General features: G+C 35.3%; 1 pseudogene; it reads right to left on the bottom strand.

Moving 5' to 3' along the window:
• Window positions 1–22,158, bottom strand: part of LOC143641094 (F-BAR and double SH3 domains protein 2-like) — a 130,853-nt pseudogene that overhangs the window by 79,265 nt on the left and 29,430 nt on the right.

Genomic DNA, 22,158 nt, shown 5'->3' with positions numbered 1-22,158 from the left:
GTTTTTCTAATAGATCATTAAAATTCTGGTATATTGAAAAGAATATATACATAAGGAGGATAAAAAGTTTGTGCCCCTTTTCTTTCCCGTCTTTGGATACTGTCATGCAAAGATGGATACTCTGATCCCTTTACAAATGGTTTCTAAAAGATATAGTCAGTTCCCACTTCCCCTGCCAAAAAAAGAGAATTGAACAGGATCTTTTAGAGCAGCAGCTACAAAACACATACATTTTTATAAATGTATGCACTCAGTCAGGAAACATTTACTATGTATTTCATTTATTAGGAAGAATATAACATTTACTAATCACAAGAATAATTAATCTTTCAAAAGAATAGTTCCACTACAAAAAAATTTACTCTATTAGAACCTAAAGAAAAGAAATTACATATATTTTTTCTACACACATTGGGACATGTGAGCAAAGTTGACAGATCAGTAATTTTAAATGAAAAGACTAGTGTTGAAGAATGACAGCATATGTCAAAAACCATGATACTGTAGTATTCAATCTGAAGTAGGAGGATGTTTCTGTTCCCCTGTGGATGAGTTAGAAGGATGCTGTCTCCAGACAGTTGTCCTTTAAGCATTCTTCTAGTATTACATTAGTTTCTTTGTTTTGTTTGTAGCAAAAACACGTTGAATTCTGAAATGGTTAACACCACCCACTGCAGTGAAGGTACTTTACCTTGCTGGAGTTCTCTAACAAAAACTGGAATGTGTTCTGCACAGTTTGGCATGTTTCTAACTCAGTCCGGCTGAAGGCTATTAAATAATCCTTGAGGTGATCATACACATTGCCATCGAGAGCCTAGAATAGAGGTGCAAATAAAAGCAAAAAAAAAAGTTGTGATAAAGTTGACACATAATACCTCTATGTCCACAAGAAAAGTATGAAAGTTCAGTTTGAAATCTATTAATAATAAATGCACAGGATATAGACTGTTGAGTAAGAATAATATAAACAGTTAACAATCACTTGAGAAATGCTGAATCTCTCTAATAAAAAAGCAACTACAAAAGGTAAAATCCAGGGGCTAGTTTTGTGGCTCCACAGCACCACATTCAATAAATAAATAAATGTATTGTGTCCATCTGCAACTAAAAAAAGATATTTTTAAAAAGGTAAATTTCAACACTGGTAAAGCTGAAAGTGAAACAGAACATGACATGGAGACAAAAACTTCTGGTTTCTGATCTTTACTCATCTGCTTGTTACAATTTCTCTAGATACTTTATGTCAGAGGAGGCACAGACATTTAATACAATAATAAAAGCAAAGAATCCAGGCACAACTCTTGGAACAGTTACTCAATAAAAAATCTCCTCCATTTTAGTTAGCATATACTTACCAAAGGAAGGTCAGAGAAAAAACAATAAAAGTATTTTTAAAAAATGACTCAGATTCTGTTTTGTTTTCTATCTCTATGACTATTTTGGACAGTTCACATAAATGAAATCATATAATATTTGGCCTGGATCCTGTTACTTGGCATAATGTTTCAAGGTCCATCAATGTAATAATATTTCATTTCTTTTTACAGCTAAATAATACTCCACCATATGGATGTACTCTTTTGTTTAGCCATTTCTTCAGTTGATAAAAATTCATTCCCTTTCCACTATTATGAATAATGCTTCTATGAACATTTGTTTGAACACCTATATGAAGATTGAGCACACAAATGAAAATGTTCTTGTCATTCATATCTAAAACAGAGTCCAGAGGTCATGGGAAACACTTAGGTTTCTAATGACTGTTCCAGGAACTTCCCTGGCAGGCTAATCCAGCGAAATCGCCTCCATTAAATCTGCATTTTCATAGATTTCCTCTGTCCAATGAAACCACTAACCTTTCCTTTGTTTTCCGGACATATCAAAGGCCATCCTGGCCTGTGTACAGGTATCCTGGACTGCAATCTTATTTTTTTATTACTCCTAAATAAAACCTTATTTTTTTCTTTTGGAGATTCGTCTCTCCATTTAACTCTGACACCATTTCTCCCAGGAATATACCTAGGAATGGAATTGCTGGGTTACAGGGTAATCCTCTATTTTTCTGTTTGAGAAACTGTTAAAACAATTTTTCACAGTGGCTACACCTGTCCACCAGTCCATGAGGATTCCCATTTCTCCAAATTCTTGCCAACAGTTGTTATTTTTTGGTTTTGGTATTTTGTTTTTTAAAATTATGAAAACCATTCTAGTGGTTGGGAAATGGTATCTCACTATGGCTTTGGTTTGTATTTCTCTAATGCAATGATGTGCTTATTGGCCATATATATGTCTTTTGGAGAAATGTCTATTCAAGTCCTTGACTCATTTTTTAATTGGGTTGTCTTTTTGATGTTGAATTTTAAGCATTCTTTACATATTTTGGATACTAGACTCTTGCAAGATATGTAATTTTCAAATATTTTCTCCCATTCTGTAAGCTGTCTTTTCACTTTCTTGATTGGTGACTTTTGATAAATGAAGGCTTTAAATTTTGATACATTCTTGCTTAGCTATTTTTTTTCCTGAAGGTATTTTGGTGATACATATAAGAATACTCAACAAAGGTTTTATATTAAATTCCATTGGTATCTTATGTTTGTCTATTGCATTAACCTTTTTTTTATAAAATTGATTTTTTAAAAAAAATTCTGTCCCCAAATAGCAAATATTCACCTTTTGAAGTGATCAGACCACTAGATGGCACCATCAAGCACTTGAAATACAAGCAGCACAGATATCTTTAATACAATATCCATGTTGTTATGTAATATGACCAGAAACTGCTGGTGTTAAATTGGAATAAAATCCCTACCTTAAGACATGCTTTTTATAAACTTTTTTTAAAAAAAATGGAAACATTTAACTTCTGACATAAAGGTTTTGGCTTAGAAATGCTGGTAGTGGGTAGCGATAAAGTGTTTGCAGGAACCACTGAAGTCTTTTTTTTTTTTTTAACATACAGCAAATGATAAAACAAGCATTATGAGTTTTTAAAAGAGTGACATGCATTTTAAGGTGAAACACACACACACACGCACACACACACACACACACATAGTTCTTGTGACCTTAATACTGAGTACCAACTATGCCTAGGTCTTGTGCTAGCTCTATGGGTCCAAGTGATAAGAAACTGGAAATTAAAAAAAAAAAGTTTTTTGTTTGTTTCTGCAGTGCCTAGAAATCAAACATAGGATTTCATACTTTCCAAAGCCTGTACTCTACTACTGAGCTAACCCCGCAGTCCTCAAAGTCCTTTTCTTACTTCTCATTTATACCACTGTAACAATCTCCTGTGGCCCTGCACACAGCTGTTCCTTCTCACTAACCCACTTGCACACTAAAATCAGGAGGATGTTTTGAAACTACTTATTTTACTTGACTGCTCAACACTGTCCACTCGCCACCTATCACATTTAGGATGCTTTTAAAAAATTCTTTATCATGGACTACATGATTTGACTTGGTTTATGTCTTTTGCTTCCTCACTTAATTACTCTCTTATTCTTTTCCTCATTACACTTTCTGTACAACACACATCTTTCAGCTCCACCAATACTCCCTGAGCTTTCACACAAGCTTTCCTCTGCCTTGATTACCCTCAGCCCTCCCTTTCTGGCTCACTCTTATTCATCTTGAAGAACTTCACTTGATCATTATCTACTCTGGATATCTCTCTTCTCTTTCTTAGCTTTTTTTTTTTTTCCTGAAGGTATTTCTCTTTCTGCTTCATAACATGTTACCTCATGCTTATAATATTTGTCTGTCTTTCCTTGGGATCTACATGGAAGAGAGATCATGCCTGTCTGTTCATCACTACATCTTCTGTGCTAATTATGGAGATTGACATATTAGTAGTGCTCAATAAATATTTGTTTTACAAATAACACATGGATCAAAATTCACAGGATTGAAGAAGAATGCACCCACACAGAACCTCATAACTAAAAATTTAAGCCTAATGATGTTATAATTAGCAAAATTTTGGAAAAGACACATAAGTAACTGACCTCACAAAATTCTGTCTAATGTAGTGTTTTCAAAACTTTATAGTATAGCATCTGATGTAGAATCCCATGGCATGATACATGACTTTGCATGCTTCCTTCTTCCCAGAACAGATTCTGCTTCCCTGAGCATAGGGGCAAGCTCCTAAGACCAAGCTGGTAATGCAAGGCAGAACTTAATATCCCTGCTCTCTGCCTGCAGTTACTGGGCACAGGCAGGCACTTGATCTAAATTAGAGCATCCTGGGATAGAAGCCGCAACAAGTCCAAAATGGCCTATCTTTCACACCACATGACTATTCTCACCTTGTAGATATTTATTCATATTTGTGTAGGAGAGAATTAAAACAACTCATAAAGAAAAGCTGTGATGAGAAATCTGAGAGTAAAGATGGCAAGGGGGACTAGAGAGAGAGATCTGGGCAGTGTCCTGGAATAGGGTAGTTCCTAAAGCAAGCTCTTCTGTGATTTGTTTACAGTAGCCAACACATTCCCATTTTTAAAGCTACTTTGAGTTGAGTCTTTGTTACCTGCAATCAAAAGAATCCTCACTAAAGATGAATGAATGACAACTGTAGCTTATATCAACCATATCTAAATTGTATGTTTTGGTTGTATTAAAAGGAAAAAAAATCAACAACCCTTGATTCACATAGATAATTGCAAATAAAATTAATAGTTTGCTTTTCAATATTCCTTTATCTAAGTGGATCTAATACCTTAAGGCAACAACTTTTTATGTCAGAGATGAATAAAATGTAATCCAAAAGCTGCATCTATTCTTATAAATTTGAAGGAATAACTATTTAAAGCTTATGCTAAATGTAAAAGTATCACAACTATAAAAGTTTGATAAGGACATGCATAGTAAAGATGCATCTGTGTCTTGTCTAGCATTTAAACATTTAACTAAGACATAAGAATGTTCTCAAAGTACACTTGTTCAATTTCAAATTGAGCAGATGTGCACAAATTTTAGTTCAAAGAGACCTGTGTAAAGAGTCATAAAACTTTTTAAAAATGCTCAGAAATTGAAAGCATTCTTTCAAGGTTTATACAAATACTGAACTAACCTGACAATATCAGTTCCTTGGTTGTTTTCCATATGAAAAATTTGGTAGGTAACTTAACCAAATGTACATTTTAAAAAACAGTCAAACTGGGTACAGTGGTGCACATCTGTAATTCCATTGGCTCAAGAGGCTAAGGCTAGAGGACCACAACTTCAAAGCCAGCCTCAGCAACTTAGTAAGCTACTCAGTAACTTAGTAAGACCTTGTTTCAAAAAATAAATAAATATTTTTTTTTAAAAAAAGGACCAGAGATGTGGCACAGTGGTTAAGCATCCCTGGGTTCAATCCCTAGTACAAAACAAACAAACAAAAAATGCCAAACATGTGACTGACTACCTAATACAAATTCTTAAAAAAGGAGAATTCTGTAATATTTAGGCTGAGAAACAATGGGACCCGTAAACAGCAATATATTTTAATGGTCCAATGGTGTTTTTGAAAAACAAAACACCTGAATTTGAATGCCTTCAGTAGCCATGCTCTTTTCAGTTAGCTAGCTGCACATCACCTGTTATCCATTCACCTTAACTCTACCCTCTACTCATTCTATCTGCTTTATTTCTAAAATCAGTTGAGTTTAGAACCAAAACCCATAATGGTAAATATGCAAAATAGTAAGAAAAATTGGAAATAGTCTAAAGACAAATGAAAAACTTAGAATTCTAAGATGTTTCACTGAACATTTAATTTACAGGAAAGTATAAATTCCCTGGAACTTATTTGAAGAGAAAAAATATGACGAGTTAGAAATTTGGAGAAATTTTTTTTCTAAGCATTTGATGCAATTTCCCCTAATGTGAGAACAGTGGCCTCCTTATTTTCAATTCAGAAAGGTCATAAAGTCTTTAGTCAGCATTATGCTAAAATCTCCTGAATTTCCTTAATGCAGCCTAGAAAAACAAACTTCTTTTCTGAGAGCCATGAGTATTTCTAAAATAGTCTTTGGTAAAAGTCAAGGAAATAAATATCAAAATGATAAATGTGAGCTGTCTTGAAATTCTACAGTTCTCCTTTGCTGATGTTGGAAGCAAACACTGATTGTCTGTATGCTTTTGTTTATCTTTCTCAGAAGATCCCAAGCTGTACCTGCAGAGAAAGTAGCTTCTTACAGATTAAAACAACAATAATAATAACAACAAAAGAAATCAAAGCAAGTACGGCTGCTTTGCATTACTGTAAATATCTGAACATGTGGCTGAATTTGTCAATTGATATAAAGTAAAATTAAAAACACATCACCTAATTTTATACTTGGTTGTTTTGTTTTAGATCTCTGAGCTACATAAGAGTTCTGTGAAAGAGGAAGGAAATAGGAAAGTCTCTGTCTGTGACTTACAAAGTCAACAAAGAAAAAATTCAAAACTGCTTTTCTAAAGTCTGTGTTGTCTACTGGCACACAAGTGAAGTCAGATGCCAAAAGATCTGCTGTACTGCTCATGGCCAGGCAGTCTGAATGTGCTACAACCACATGATGCTGAGGCAGCAACCCCAGTGCGGCACATCCAAGAGGAAACCTGAACCACGCACACCTGCATTCAAATCCCAGTCCAGCTCCTACTAGCAGTATCACTCTACAAAGACTCTTTAAAAAAAATGGGCCAAGGACCTTTATTTTATTTTTATGTGGTGCTGAGGACCAAACCCAGGGCCTCGCACGTGCTAGGCGAGCACTCTACCCCTGAGCCACAACTCCAGCCCCTCTACAAAGACTTTTAACCTTGAGCTTTACACACCTGAACCGATGGAATAATAAAACTTAACCATTTCTACCAGAGAATTTTACCAATTTTCCTATAAAACTATGTAAGATTGGGGGCTGGGGTTGTGGCTCAGTGGTAGAGTGCTTGCCTAGCATGTATGAGACATTGGGTTCAATTCTCAGTACCACATAAAAATAAATAAAGTAAAGGTCTATTGACGACTAAAAGAAAAAAAAAAGACTGTGAGGAATTTTGGTGACAGGTTTGGTTTGAGTCTACTGTGTACTTGAATAGTATAACTTCTAAGTTTATTTCCTTATCTATAAAATAAAGAGATAATAACAGTATCTTCTAATTAAGTCTTTTAAATAGGTATTTTCTATGCTGTATTTTAATTCTCTTATTTCTTTTACTATAATTGTGGAGCTGTATTTGTAGTGGTTGACAGGGATTATAATTAACATCTTCACTTAAAACAATCTGGTTTGGATTAATACACACTTAATTTAAATCCCATACAACAACTCTGCTCCCATACGACTCTATTCCCTCCCTTCTTGGTGCTATTTATTGTCATAGAAATATATCTTTATACATTATAAGTCCATCAAAAATGTTTAATAATTATTGTTTCATGCATTGTCCTGGGGACTGAGCCTAGGGGCACTCAACCACTGAACCACATCCCCAGCCCTTTTTATATTTTATGTAGAAACAGGGTCTCGCTGAGTTGCTTAGGGCCTTGCCAAGTTGCTGAGGCTGGCTTTGAACTCAAAATCCTCTTGCCTCAGACTTCTGAGACACTGGGATAACAGGCGTGTGCCACTGCGCCTAACTCACGCATTTTCTTTTAAAGCAGACATTACATTATCCACTCTTTCTTGGTCTAGATAACCTCATTATTCTTGCCTTTAAGTTCGCAGATTCTTTCTTCTGCCAGCTCAATTTTGTTGTCAAAAACATTCAGAATATTTTATTTCAGTTATTATACTTTTGTATGTGAGTGTGTGATGCTGGGAGTCAAACTCAGGGCCTTACAAATGCTAGGCAAGCACTACCAATAAGCTACACCCCCATCTCAGTGATTGTACTTTTTAACTTCAGAATTTCTATTTGGTTCCCTTTTAAAATTTGTATCTCTGTTGACATTTTATGTTTGGTGAGATTCATTTTTATAATTTCCTTTACTTCTTTAGACATGGTTTCCATTAGCTATTTGGCTATAATAAAAATAGGTGCTTTTAAATCTTTAAACTAATAAGTCCCCCGTAACTTCTGCAGGGACAGTTTCTGTTGACTCCTTTTTTATCCTCCATATGGGCCATACATCCTGTTTCTCTACATGTCTCATATATCTTTTTTGTTGTTGTTGTTAAAAATGAAACATTAAAATGGCAGCTCATCAACTGCACCACCCCAGCAGCAAAGAAATTCACTTCTTTAGCAGTGGTCCTGATGACCCATAGGTAGTGAGGATATGTGCACATATGTGGAGCTGGAGCAAACAGACCTGGAGGGCAAAAAGACCTCATACAGAGAAACTGACATAAGTTCAGGTCTTCAGGTGTCTGAACCAGAGAAATGTAAAGATAAGACAATAGGTAGAACTGATGCAAACAGAACTATTCTTGACATTCCAATTTAGTCATAGAATTTTCTCATATCTATCTTTTGACTGTATTATTTACATGGCATCCTTTCTGTGTATTTTTGATGATGAAGTACTGAAACTCCAGAAAGTACTTAGCATGAAGAATATCAAGTCTCGTTCATGAGGCAATATCACTGATGCTGATCTAAATGTTCCTTTAAAAAAATTTATTATTTAATTATAGTTGGACACAATACCTTTATTTATTTTTATGTGGTGCTGAGGATTGAACCCAGGGCTTCGTAAGTGCTAGGCGAGTGCTCTACCACTGTGCCACATCCCCAGCCCTCTAAATGTTCTTTACATTGAAATTCTAGAGAAGAGTTAATATACGTTTCTTGGACATGTGGAACCATTAAAGGAAACAAACCTATCCTCTTATATGCTTCAACTGTTCTCTTATGAAACAACAATTGCTGGTTGGTGGTCTGATTCTTTTTAGACCCACAACAGCCTCCATCTAACAGAAACAATATTAGGCAGATGCTGTACACGTGACAGCTAAATTTCTTTGCATCTGCCAAATCTGTGCAATTTTGGGATACTATGATATAAAAGAACCTGTGATAAACACAATATTTAAGTAATTATACCCAGCAATTCAATTCAATAAAATATTTCTTGAGATCTTAACTGTGTGTCAAGAACTATGTTGAAACTGAATTTGTATTTGTTTTTAAATAAATAACCATGAGAAATGCTCCAAGTATTAAAAACAAGCATGTAATAGGATAATTTTAACTACCAGCGGTGACAGAAGAGAGGCATCTGGACAAATATTAATATTTAAGGAAGATTTTCTGGAGAAAATGATCCCTGAGTGCACTCAATACAGGTTGAGCATCCCTAATCTAAAACTCCCAAATCCAAAATACTATGAAATCTGAAATGTTTTTAATGCCACGATACTAAAAAATTGTGGATTTGGGGGAACAATTCAGATTTCCAGATTAGGGATGCTCAATTGGGAAAATCTATGCAAATATTCCCCAAATCTGAAAAACTGCAAAATCTAAAATAGTCCCAAGCATTTCAGATAGGGCTTCTCAATTTGTGTCTTGCAAGGCACTATGGGAAATACAAAACATAAAACATGTGAAACAATTAAAGAATAATATAGGCTATGCGCAATGGCACATGCCTGTAATCCCCATGGCTCAGGAAGCTGAGGCAGGATAGTTAGTTCAAAGCCATCCTCAGCAACTTAGCAAGGCCCTAAGCAGCTCAGTGAGACCCTATCTCTAAAATATAAAAAAAAGGCTGGGGATGTGGCTCAATGGTTAAGTGAGCCTGGATTCAATCCTTGGTTATGCGGGGTAGGGAGGGGAGGAGTGGTGTCTGAGTTACTAAATATGTAATGTAGGGTATTTTAAAATTTAAATTTTACTTTTTTGATATTTAGTTATTTAGAATACCAAATCTTTCAAGTTCAGAATCTATTAAAAAAAAGAATTTGGTTTTCTTTATTATAAACGTTAACATGTCTATACTAAAGTCAATTCCAGTAAAAAAACTCTGCTTGCGAAACAGTATTTGGATCACAGAAAAAATCATTAGCTAAGGACATTTATGAAAGAAGGTCAAGAAACACAGGATCCATTTCTCAGCACCAATGACAGTAATTCCTCCCTAAAAAAAAAAAAAAAAAAGAAAATCACAACTAAACATTTTATTTTTCCAATTAGTAAGACTGATGCTTCCATAGACTGTGTGTCTCAATACTTTCTAAGGAATGGGCTTAAAATTCTAAAACAAAAAAAGTTCAATTCCTTATTCCAAAGTTTAAGGTATCTACAATTCTAACTTAATTTTGCTAAAAGAATTATGGAAGTTTATTTAGATGTTAAAAATTGCCTAATTGGTAAAAATCTTTTCAGTTTCTCTGTTAGATTTTGATCTCTTAGAGAAATTTCCCTGACCTTTAGGAAATCTATGAAGCAGGCTGGTGGTTCTTTCTATAAGCAAGTAGTAAAGTTCCAGGGGGCTTCTCTGAGCACATCTGTGCCCTGCTTACACAGCCCCTCTGGCAGGAGCTCCTAGTGTGACAACATAACAGCCTCATGTAGAAAGTGAAAAGGCATTTATGGCCTCACGTAGATGATTCTTGGGCTCGAATTTCACAAAAGCAAGGGAAATAAGTTTCAGCCCTAACTAAGTAGGAAACTGCTTTGCCATTAGTATTAGCCTTTTGTTTTTCAAGAGAGAGAGAGAGAGAGAGAGAGAGAGAGAGAGAGAGAGAGAGAGAATGAGAGAGAATTTTTTAATATATATTTTTTTAGTTTTTCCGTGGACACAATATCTTTATTTTATTTTTATGTGGTGCTGAGGATCAAACCCAGCGCCCCGTGCAGGCCAGGCGAGCACCCTACGGCTTGAGCTATATCCCCAGCCCAAGTATTAGCCTTTTTAACTCATTACTATTTAAGATTTCAAAGACTGAAATCTTGGAACAATATTTATTTATTCATGGTACAGGGGATCGAACCCAGGGCCTCATACATGCTAGGCAAGCACTTTAATACTAAGCCACATCTCCAACCACTCCAATAATATTTAAATGGTCCTTTGTGTTTGTTTATGCTTATCAGAAAATGCACCACACTGTTAATACTAAAAAGATCTTTCATAAAGCATATTGATATTCCTGTTGATAAACCACTTTGATCAGAAACATGTTGTTTATAAAATGCAGTTATACAAAATATCATTTTATTTGCTAATAGTCACTGTATCATCCATGTCTAAAATAGTATCTAAGAGAATATAAGTATTTAAAAATGACTTTAGAGGGCTGCGGATATAGCTCAGTTGGTAGAGTGCGTTCCTTGTGTGCACAACACCCTGGGTTCAATCCCCAGCACCACACACACACACAAACACACACATACACACACACACACAAAAAAACCCAACAACTTAAAAATGACTTTAAATGTCAGTTTGCTTAGTATCATTACTAAATAAAAATGTTTAACTTATAAATAAGCAAAAATTAAATCTTTAAAATGTTAATAATAGCCCATGTTCATTCACAAATTGTCACACACACACTTGTTTTTTTTTTTTTTAAATCCTAGGGACTGAACAAAAGACAAGAAAGAACATGCCAAGGTGAGAGAATCATTTACTACTGTGCAGTGGGGTTATTTCCTGTACTCTGCAAATTTTCTTTTGTTACGTTAGTAACCAAGTGAAAAATATATCAAATGAAAAATACACCTTTTTAAAAAATTAAAGAAAATCAAATGATACTTTATTATTATTTTTTGCTATACAATAGTATGCTATATGATATGCTATTTGCTTTATTTTTATTGTAGTTATCCTAGTAAGTGAGAAAGAATAGTTAAAATGGAAGCAGCCAGTTAAGTTTTATCAAACCCAAGAAAAGGTAAGGTTTGAGAAAAAGAGAGTGGCTAATTACCAAATGCTGCTGTGAAGAATAATAACTGTAAAAGGTAATAATGCCATTATTTCTGACACCGTGAGAACAGTTTTATTGGTACACTGGGAGTGGAAGCCAGATTATTAAAGCAATCACAACCAACTTCATAAAGCCTAGCTAAGGGGCTGGCTCAGTGGTAGAGCACTTGCCTTGCAAGAGTGAGGCACTGGGTTTGATCCCAGCACCACATAAAAACAAATAAAGGTGGGCTAGGGTTGTAGCTTGTGGTAGAGCACTTGCTTAGCACATGTGAGGACCTGGGTTCGATTCTCAACACAAAAGGAAGAAAGGAAGGAAGGTGGGTATTATGTCCATTTACAACTAAAAACATTAAAAAAAAACAAATAAAGGCATTGAGTCCATACACAACTAAAAAAATATATTAAAAAAAAAAAGCTTAGCTGAGAAGAAAGTGAATCAGAAGACAGAATCTTAAATAACACACATCGTTGTAGTCACACTTCCCAAGACACTGAGCTCAAGATACTTTTGGAGATGTTCAACCAAAAGTTCATGAACCAAGCAGATCATCCTAAGCTTATAAAAAATGATTCCAGAAAACAGAAAGTGACTCCACTCATTTGGGGGATTTGCATGATTTTGGAACAATATAAAGTAGGCAAGGAAAATTAAAGATGAATTCTACTTATGAAGGTAGATATAAAAATAAAAAAGTGGCTCAAATTAATTAATTAATTAATTTTTGTGGTGCTGGGGATTGAACTCAGAGCCTCACTTGTGCCAGGTAAGTGCTCTACCACTGAACTATAACCCCAGTCCCTGAAAAGTGAATTTTATTTTACTTATTTATTTTTCAGTACTGATACCTAATTTAGAGGCACTTTACTACTATGCCACATCCCCATTCCATTTTTTTCTTTTTCTTTTTAGTTGTTGTTGGACCTTTATTTTATTTATTTATATGTGGTGCTGAGGGTCGAACCCAGTGCCTCACACATTAGAAAGCACACAACCCCACTGCCCCAATCCTTTTTATTTATTTGTTTGTTTGTTTAGAGAAAGGGTCTCACTAAGTTGCTAAGGCTGGCCTTGAACTTGTGATCTTCCTGTCTCAGCCTCCCAAGTTGCTGGGATTACAGGTGTATGCCACTATGCCTGGCTGAAGAATGAATTTTACAAGTACATCATTGTTTAGTAAGATTTATTCTAGAATGAAATATTCTGATATATTATGAAAAATAAAAATCACATGCTCTTCCTTAAAAATGCAAAAAACAAACGACTCTCACCCAAGGCTCCCAAACTCAAAAACAACAATACATTATAATCAACTGATAACTATATACATAGAAAAATTAAACAGAATCTAAATATCCATTAGAACTAGATAAATTCAACAAAGATTGCATTTTAAAATAAATCTACTGAGGTGGGATTTCTGGCTTGGCAGAGTGAGTAGGTTGGCATACCCTGCCCCCCAAAATGAAACCCTATAAAACTGGATAAAATTATCAAAATCTGCCATTACAGGCTCTGGAAATCAACCCAAAACTGAAAACTGCTGAACTTTGTGTAAGAACAGAGACAATCTGTGGTATTCCTGCCTAGGGCAGTTCTCCTGTCTTTTTTATATGGAAACAGTCCTACCAGAATAAAGCTGGCAAAGAACTAGCAGGTTCATTGCCAAGAGGGACTGACTTGATTTGAAGCAGAGGGTGAAAACTCATTTCAAGTGAAATAATGAGGAGTACACCAGAAAAGGCAGTGGCTCTACTGGACTAGGGCTGTGGTCCCAGTTGGGGTGAACATCTGACCAACAGCTGGATTTAACACAAATCCAGGGAAATAAAAGCCATGTTTTCCACAAGACCCTAACGAACAGGAAGGCCACTTGTACCTGCAAGGGAGAAATGAGGGAACACAGCACAAAGTAAAGGCAGTAAAAATAAAACTACCTAAACTTGGAATGCAGTCCTCAACTAATAAATGGACCCATGAGTGAAAGAGGGCAAAGGCCTAGTGCACTGTTTGTGAGTGTTAAAAGTACAGTTTGGGACCAGTCTCTGGCTGACTGCCAAGCAATGAAGCATAGGGGAAACCATGGGAATGAATACAAAGCTCCAAAATAAAAACAATAAAAAAGAGCAAAGATACTAGTGGCTGCACACTGCAGGATAAAGAGACTCTGAAAAATTAGCCTGGATAAGCAATAAAGTAACCAACTAAACAAAAACAACCTCAGGAAGGGGTGGGAAATACAGATATTCTAAAACATGTTATCTCAGCCTGGCATGGTGATGCATGCCTGTAATACTAGTGACCTGGGAGGCTGAGGCAAGAAGATCAAAAGTTTGAGGCCAGCCTCAACAACAAGCAAAACCCTAAACAACTTAGTCTCAAAGAAAAAACTGAAAAGGCTAATAGTAACCAACTAAACAAAAACAACCTCAGGAAGGGGTGGGAAATATAGATATTCAGTGGCTCAGTGGTTAAGCACCCCAGGGTTAAATCCCCAGTATCAAAAAATTAAAATAAAATTATCTCAAATACCCCCCTTTTTTAAATAAGAGCTATGCCAAGAAACAGTAAACTGTTATCCATACTCAGGGAATAAAGAAGTTAATAAAAATTGATATCTGTAATTGATATATTTGTTCTAAGGCACATAAAATATTGTAAACTGCCACATTAAGTACATATGAAGATAAATATTCAGGCTTTAGTCATTATTCACTGTGATGCTGACAACTCTAACTTCTAATTGCATGACAAAGAGTTAAACATAAACAATTATATAATCAAAACTTATTATGCTCAAAATGTCAACATCTGACAATACCCTCTAATTCAAGTCACTGGAAATGGGTATTATGAAAATAGCATACTTACGTAAAAAATATGATGGATGAACCCAGTAGTAGCTACCATTCACAGAATAGCTCTTCTGTGGCAGGAGCTTTGTATAGTATCTCTAGTTTTCACAAAATCCTGTAAGGTTGGTAACATTTTCATTTTACAGAGCAGGAAACTGAATCTTGAGAAGTTAGGCATAATAGCCAGAAGAATTTCTCAGGCTCAACTAAACATTCACACTCAGAAGACTAATCTACATAGAAAGATATAGGACAAAAATTATAGCCTGCCAGAAGGTAGCTCCAGGTATTCATTTTTTGTAGGAACAGTCTCTGCAGCAGTCTACGCAGTAGCTCACACAGCTACCTAGAGTTATTTTTTGCACCCCAGCCCCATTTCCCCTGCCCCAGGTGAGGTTCAGGTCCAAGAAAATGAGACTCACATTAGTGGGTTTGGAAGTCATTCTAGTTTAATAGCCTCTTCTCCCACAGGGCCCAAAATCTCTTATAACAATGCTATAGGTATAGATTGCAGGTCTCTGCAAGGGACACACTGTTACCAGAGTCAATGTCCTCAGGCAAACTCAATGATATGGTCTTTTAAATATTTACAGTTTTCCCATTAGATACAGTTTACTCAACAGGCATGATTTTTATCAAGCAATGTTGCCTAGTAACATTTTTGACATAGAACATATACAAAGCCTTTTCAGCAAACATTTTCAACAGGGGCAATGGGTCAAAAATTGGAGGGGCAAAAGAACCTTATATGTAACAAAGATCTGTGGTCCTCCAAAGGGTCATGGTTCATAAGCAGATACATGATCTATCTGTGGTACCAACATTTCAAATGGGGTGATGATAATTAGGGGAAAAGTTCTTAAGCTCTTTAGGGAGCAATAATATGCTTGGATAACAGATTTAAAACATTAACAAATAGCCAAATTACCAGGCAGAAGGGAAAAGGTTTTTTTAAACCTTTACTCATATTACTTGGTCAACACTACACAACTAGTAAGAAACTTACATTCAGGTTTTCATGATTATAAAGCCTGAACATTTTCCAATGTATCTTATGCCTCAATCAAGAGCTTTAAACTTAGTAGAGGACCTAAATTCTATGTTTAAATTTATTTAAACTTTTCCTAGGTAAGAAATTTGATGTATCATAAGAGAGACTTGAACTCTTCTCTTCCAGACATATACACAGGCACCACTTCAGCCAAGAAAAGCAGATTTAAGAGGTTTTCCAGAGCTATGATTGAGCTGTAGAAATTTCTTTACAGGTTCCCATTTCATGCCACCCAAACTTTGATCTGTACTTAAGTGGTATGACTAGACCTAAAGCTAAATTAAATTAAATTAATTTTGCTCAATACAATTTTATGGTATCATTATGGATAATATCGTAAATTAACTACTGCTTCTTATAAAGTATTTCAATTACTTCTAATTATTGAATGTTTTCTTTTTTTAATATATGTTTTTTTAGTTGTCAATGGACCTTTATTTATTTATTTTTATGTGGTGCCGAGAATGAAACTCAGTGCCTTACACATGCTAGGCAAGTGCTCTACGACTGAGCCACTCCCAGGCCTTTGAATGTTTTATTTCTTAACATTTCAGTTGCTTTCAGTGATCCCATCTTGATTATACATGTAGACAAATAGTTTCACATACATTTATTTATATCCTTCAAATAAATTCCTGAGATATAATTACTGAAGCAAAGAATATGGTTTATTTTTATTTAATGTTTTAACTGATATGTAAAAACAAAAATTGTACATATTTATGGGATACCCTGTGATGTTTTACTAAATGTATACATCATGTAATTTTTAAAATCAAGGTAAAAATATCTATCTCCTAAAACATTTATCACTTCTTCATGGTGAAAACTTTCAAAATCCTTTCTTCTAGCTTTTTGAAATGGTCATCCTACTATGCAAAAGCACACCAAAACTTCTTCCTATCTAATGATAACACAATATCTGTTGACCAAACCACTCCCCGTTCCATTCCCTCTGTTCCCCTCAGAAAAATAGGATCCATTTTAAGGCATGTGACATACAGTACCAACAGCGCCCCCGAAATGCTGTATCAATTTATACTCTCAACAACAGAATATGAATGTTTTAACAAATTTTTTTTAAAGAGAGAGTGAGGGGGGGAGGGAGGGAGGGAGAGAGAGAGAGGGAGAGGGAGAGGGAGAAAGGGAGAGAGAGAGAGAGAGAGAGAGAGAGAGAGAGAGAGAGAGAGAGAGAGAGATTTTTTTTAGATATTTATTTTTTAGTTATCGGCGGATACAACATCTTTGTTTGTATGTGGTGCTGAGAATTGAACCCAGGTCGCACGCATGCCAGGCGAGCGCGCTACCACTTGAGCCACATCCCCAGCCCCATATTAACAAATTTTTTTAAAATATTTAATCCAGCTTTTATTTTTTTTATTGGTTATTCAAAACATTACAAAGATTGCAGAATCACATCGGTTACACATCCACATTTTTACATAATACCATAATAGTAACTGTTGTATTCTGCTACCTTTCCTATCCTCTACTACCCCCCCTCCCCTCCCCTCCCAACTTCTCTCTCTACCCCATCTGCTGTAATTCATTACTCTCCTTATTTTTTTCCCATTCCCCTCACAACCTCTTATATGTAATTTTGTATAACAATGAGGGTCTCCTTCCATTTCCATGCAATTTCCTTTTTCTCTCCCTTTCCCTCCGACCTCATGACTCTGTTTAATGTTAATCTTTTCCTCCTGTTCTTCCTCCCTGCTCTGTTCTTAGTTGCTCTCATTATATCAAAGAAGACATTTGGCATTTTTTTTAGGGATTGGCTAGCTTCACTTAGCTTAATCTGCTCTAATGCCATCCATTTCCCTGCAAATTCCATGATTTTGTCATTTCTTAGTGCTGCGTAGTACTCCATTGTGTATAAATGCCACATTATTTTATCCATTCATCTATTGAGGGGCATCAGGATTGGTTCCACAGTCTAGCTATTGTGACTGTGCTGCTATGAACATCGACGTGGAAGTATCCCTGTAGTACGCTCTTTTAAGGTCTTCAGGGAATAGTCCGAGAAGGGCAATAGCTGGGTCAAATTCCATTCCCAGCTTTCCCAGGAATCTCCATACTGCTTTCCATATTGGCCGCACCAATTTGCAGTCCCACCAGCAATGTACAAGAGTACCCTTTTAAATGGATGGCATTAGAGCAGATTATGCTAAGTGAAGCTAGCCAATCCCTTAAAAACAAATGCCAAATGTCTTCTTTGATAATAAGGAGAGTAACTAAGAACAGAGTAGGGACGAAGAGCATGAGAAGAAGATTAACATTAAACAGGGATGAGAGGTGGGAGGGAAAGAGAGAGAGAAGAGAAATTGCATGTAAATGGAAGGAGACCCTCAGGGGTATACAAAATTACATACAAGAGGAAGTGAGGGGAAAGGAGGAAAAATTTAAGGGGGAGAATTGAATTACAGTAGAGGGGGTAGAGAGAGAAGAGGGGAGGGGAGGGGGGAGGGGGGATAGTAGAGGATAGGAAAGGCAGCAGAATACAACAGACACCAGAATGGCAATATGTAAATCAATGGTTGTGCAACTTATGTGATTCTGCAATCTGTATATGGGGTAAAAATGGGAGTTCATATCCCACTTGAATCAAAGTGTGAAATATGATATATTAAAAAAAATTAAAAAAAAATAAATTGTGCACAACAAGTAAAAAAAAAAAAAGAGTACCCTTTTTCCCACATACTCGCCAGCACTTGTTGTTGTTTGACTTCATAATGGCTGCCAATCTTACTGGAGTGAGATGGTATTAACAAATTTTTAACTTAGCTTTTTAATAGAATTGATACTAACATTATCATAATTTCCATTTCTTTGATTCTTGGGATAGAAGATTTTCAGTCATTAGTTTTTAAAAATTGTTTTTTATTGAGATGTCCCATTTATCACTTCTTCATTTTAGTATCTTAAGTTGTACAACTACTGCCAGTATCTAATTTCAGAACGTTCTATCATCCCCAAAAGAAAACTCACACCCATTAGGTAGTGACTGTTATTTCCCCTTCCCCGAAGCTCCTGGCAATCACTAATCTACTTTCTCACTTTATAAATTAGCCCACTCTGAACATTTCATATACATAAAATGAGGCAACATGTGACCTTTTGTACCCGGTTGCTTTTATTTAACCTTGTGATTTTAATGTCATCTATCTTTCAGCATAAATCAGTACTGCATTCCATTTTATGGCTAAGTAATATCAAATTATATGGATGTAACACATTTTGTTTATCAGTTATATAACACATTTATCAGTTAATGAATATTTTGGTTGTTTCTACTTTTTTGGAGGTGTGGTATTAGGGATTGAACCCAAGGGCACTTTACCACTGAACTTCATCCCTGGCCCTTTTTATTTTTGAGACAGGGTCTTGCTTAGTTGCTGAGGCTGGCCTCAAACTTGCAATTCTCCTATCTCAACCTCCTGAGATTACAGGTGTGTGCCATCTTCATCTTGTTATCAACATTGTTGTTCTATTTTAATTCTATCCATTCTAGTGAGTGTGAAGTGGTATTTCATTATAGTTGGGTTTGCCTTTTCCTAATGGCTAATGTTGTTAAACATCTTTTCATATCTTTTTTGGGAAAAAAATCTATTGAAATTCTTTGTCCATTTTAACAACTGGGTCATCCTTTCATTGTTTAGTTGTAAAGCTCTGTTATATATTCTGACATTAGACTCTTATCAGATAAGAGTAATTTTCTAATAGTTTTTTTCTGTTCTGTGGATTTTCTTGTCCCTTTCTTTACAGAGCTTTGATGCACCAAAGTTTTTAATTCTATAAACTGTTTATTTCTTCATTGTTTGATTGAGCTTTTGGTGATATCTGAGAAAGTACATTCTAAGATCACATGGACTTACACTTTATTGAATTTTATAGTTTTAACATTATATTTAGGTCTTTCATCTTGAATTAATTTTTATGTATGGTATGAGATAAAGGTCTAATTTCTGTTGAAAGAATATCCTTTCCCTCATTAAATGCCTCTGTTAAAAATCAACCCACCATTGATATATAATCATTAGTCTTTTGAATTTTTTTTAAACCTGAATTTGTAGCTTTTCTTTGTTTTGGAATATTTTAATTTTTCTTATTGATTTATAGGAATATTTTAATTCCCATATTATCATGTGGTTTATCAGATTGAGAACATACATAGTGGATGTACAGAATCTCTTTGTTGTTGTCCACCAAAATCTGTTCTTTCTTTCTTCCTGGTACATGGTGGGACTGCATTTCCTAGCCTCCCTTGCTGTCAGGTACAGCATTCTATCTAAGTTCTCCAATACAATGTGAGCAGAGTAATATATGCCACTTTCCAGACTAGATCTTCAGAGAATAGATATTTGTTTATCTTTTCCTAAGTCAACTGGCTAGAACCCAAATAAGTCAGTGACCAAGATTTAGTCAGGGTAGTGATGAGGGAAAGTGGAAGAGCCACTCTGCTATCTGGGTTCTTGAATAGCTTCAGGAGGAAGAACTTAATCATATGAACTGCTAATCACCTAAGCTACTGCATGAAAACTAATGAATATCTATGGTGTGTGAGCCACTGCAGTTTGCATCTCCATGTTTTAGCTAATCCTAATTAAAAGAGAAGTAGTATCTTGCAGTAGGATGTTGCTGTAACAAAAAACTAACATAGAAGACATCTGCTAAGTGGCAGAATAGCAAGTGGTACACAGGTGCAAAAAAGATTGAGAAACTAGTAATACTTGTTATACCATGGCAAAACATCTGTCACAGTGTTGTCTATGATAACAGGGAAAAATAAAAAGGAATATAGAGTGGCACGATAGGCCAGGTTTCTCAACCTTGGAACTTTAACTTGGATGTACTTATTGCAATGCTTAGCCCTTACTTCAGTATATGTTAGATGTTGTTGTTACTATTGTGACACATTTTTATGATTCAGGATGTCAAATCTATTACCATTTTCCCATATAATCTACCCTTTGCTAGAATTCTTAAAAATCTCATCTCCACACCAAGACCAAGTAAACATTCATGCATGTTTTTCTCTATTAAATTTATCTTCAACAATCTTATCACTTACTTTAGCCTGGTATGATAAAAAGAGGAACATTTTTCTTTTTCTATAGAGTCTTGACATCATTTCTTTCATAATCTGTTATTATTCCAGTGATTTGAAATCTACCTTTTCACAGTCTCTAATAAATTCTTTTTAAAAAGGTTTTAAATTTTTTATTATTGCATTATAGTTACAATATTGGGATTCATATAAATTCTATATCTTACAGCAGTTGATCATGTTTGCTGTGGAAATGAGGTGAGAGTTCAGAACAGCAGATAAAGGTCTTATTTTCATAAAGCTGAGGGAAAACACTAGCTGATAAGAATACTAAAAGCCACAGGTTTCTTTCACTTAAACAATAAGTTTTCAGGGTCCACATGTTGTTGATATTCTCAATATGTACACTTTAGAGCATTTTTATTTCAGGCAAGAACAAAAAAAAATCCCCAAAGCTTTCCATTATGTCTATATGAAGACAAAGATAGGAAGGAAGAGCAACCATGAGTCTATTGCTGGAAACTCCCCATGAACTGTCAACTTGTACTGGTTTTACTTGGTCACTTAAATGAGGCAACTCTCTCTTCTCTATTTTAATGCCAGAAATAAATATTTACATATATATATATATATATATATATATATATATATATATATATATATATATAAACTCACTGAGGAAAAATACTAATCTAATATTAGCCTTTAGCACTTTTAGGGCAAAAATAATTCTATATTTTTTTGTTTAATTCTGTTCACCTTACACTATTTTGGTAAGAAAATTTGGTTAATATACATAAGAGCTTTTTGATATAGATAAGACATGAAGTTATGTTGACTAAGAAGATGGTGGAAGATGAGGGAAGGTAGAAAGAGAAATGAATAAAGAATCCCTACTATGCAGGAGGCACTTACACATATTTACAACTCATGAGAAGGATGTCATTAGCCGCATTTCCACGGATGAATACATGGTTTCACAGATTAAGAAGCATAATAAAGCACTGGAAGCCCATTCCTTTCTTCTAATTTTTTTGAAATGTACAGTACAGTCTTGTTATCTATAGTCATCCTCCCGTGCAACAGCACCAGAAATTCTTAACTCTTATCTAACTACAGTTTTGTGCCCAGGCAACAACTTTCCCCAACCCTGTTCCCTTCTCCAGCCTCTGATAACCTCCACTGTACTATCAACTTCTATGAAATCAACTCTTAGATTCCACATCAGTGAGATCATATGGTACTTGACTGTCAAGAGCCTACTATTTGTCACATTATCCTAGGTGCTAGAAATACTGTGCATAGAGAAAAAGACAAAAAGTCCTCCTCTGCATATTACGTCAGAGGTTG

The sequence above is a fragment of the Callospermophilus lateralis genome, unplaced genomic scaffold, assembly GCF_048772815.1.
Source record: "Callospermophilus lateralis isolate mCalLat2 unplaced genomic scaffold, mCalLat2.hap1 Scaffold_84, whole genome shotgun sequence".
NCBI lineage: Eukaryota > Metazoa > Chordata > Mammalia > Rodentia > Sciuridae > Callospermophilus > Callospermophilus lateralis.
Note: the sequence above shows the minus strand (reverse complement) of the source record. Positions and strands in the feature narration are given on the sequence as shown.